We start from the raw sequence: 1,861 nt of genomic DNA on the forward strand, positions 1-1,861 counted from the left end.
ACCTCAGCTTCCCTAGTAGCTGGAATTACAGGCGCCCACCACCAAGCCCAACCAATTTTTGTATTTTTAATAGAGATGGGGTTTCACCATGTTGTCCAGGATGGTCTCGAACTTTTGACCTCCACCAGCTTCGGCCTCCCAAAGTGCTGGGATTACAGGTGTGAGCCTCTGTCCCTGGCCTGAAGTGTGCTCTTAAACCAATATTAATTGGGGAAAGACAGGCTAATTGATGGCAGGCTTTCCTGCTACAAACTATATGCCAGTCTATGTACCAAAATTGCTAACTATAGATTGCTAATTACTATGTTCAACCTACCTGATAGAATGTATCTTGCTATGCTCTAATCCATTTCTTCCTTACTAGTTGCTCTCCTGAACTTTCCATTATCTATCACTAAATGTGCCAATTGTGTTCTACTTCCTGGGATGTACCTTCTATCATTATTAACAGCTGGTTCCTCTACAACAGCTGCCTACCCCAATAGATGTAGTTCCTGAAACCAAGTCCCCAAATTCTTCCCAAGTCCATTGCTATCAGATAACTATTTGATGACCAGCTAATTGACAAAATAAAACCATCATCAGATTAGCACCCTCAAATTCAATAGAAAACAGATTCCAAAGAAATAAATACGCAAAAATTGACAGATCCATCAGAGGAGAGCATCTCAAATTCCCACTACTAAGTTTTAAATCTTCCTAAACTACATTTTTTTCTATTTTCATATCATGATGGAAGACTTGTCCCTGCTCCTCTTAAAGCTGAACCCCTCTACTTACGCTGTAGCTATCATACCCTCTTACACTTTGAGGACACAATTTCTTCAACTATTCCCTCTTTTTCTCTCTTACACCATCGATGTCCCACTCTTTACCAAATTATTCTCACTGGCATGTAAAAATGCTTTCTTATCCTGAGTCTTCAAAAAAATCCTTTTCAACCATCTATTCAATTTCAGCTTCATGTCCTACCACTTGTAAACTCCCCTTCACAGAAAATTTCTCCAGTTGTTAACACCAGATAACTCCCCTTCTTCATTACTTCCCTTTTAATCTTCAATGCCTGTTAACTTGCCTTTTTTTTTTTTTTTTTTTTTAGACAGAGTCTCACTCTGTTGCCCAGGCAACAAGTGCAATGGCACGATCTTGGCTCACTTCAACCTCTGCCTCCAAGTTCAAGTGATTCTCCTGCCTCAGCCTCCCAAGTGGCTGGGTTTACAGGCATGCATCACCATGCCTGGCTAATTTTTGTATAGACGAGGTTTCACCATGTTGACCAGGCTGGTCTTGAACTCCTGACCACAAATGATCCATCCTGCTGAGCCTCCCAAAGTGCTGGGATTATAGGTATGAGCCATCACGCCTGGTTCAATGCATGTTAACATGGATCATGCTATGACTACTTGGTTGAAACTTTCCCTAAGTTCACCAAAGATCACCCTACTATCAAAACAAATGGAGATTTATCTCTTCTTTACTTACTTTAATATTCATTAATATTCAAACAATTGTTCATTCCTCTGCAAGGAGCTCAGGTGGAGGAAGACTTGGCCACATATGGGTGAATATTGGAGTACGGGGATATGGGAAGAGGAGAAGGACTGATTTGGGATACACCATGTGACAAGGTAGTGAGTCAGAAGATTGCCAAGCAACAGGGAACTACATGGGAGCTAAATTGAAATCTTAGTCAGGGTGGGCTTCCATAGTAAAATACCATAGGCTGTAGATGCATGGTGTTATTTCTGAGGCCTCTGTGCTGTTCCATTGGTCTATATCTCTGTTTTGGTATGAGTACCATGCTGCTTTGGTTACTGTAGCCTTGTAGTATAGTTTGAAGTCAGGTGGCGTGATGCCTCCA

This window comes from Mandrillus leucophaeus, unplaced genomic scaffold, assembly GCF_000951045.1.
Source record: "Mandrillus leucophaeus isolate KB7577 unplaced genomic scaffold, Mleu.le_1.0 Scaffold722, whole genome shotgun sequence".
Classification (NCBI taxonomy): Eukaryota; Metazoa; Chordata; class Mammalia; order Primates; family Cercopithecidae; genus Mandrillus; species Mandrillus leucophaeus.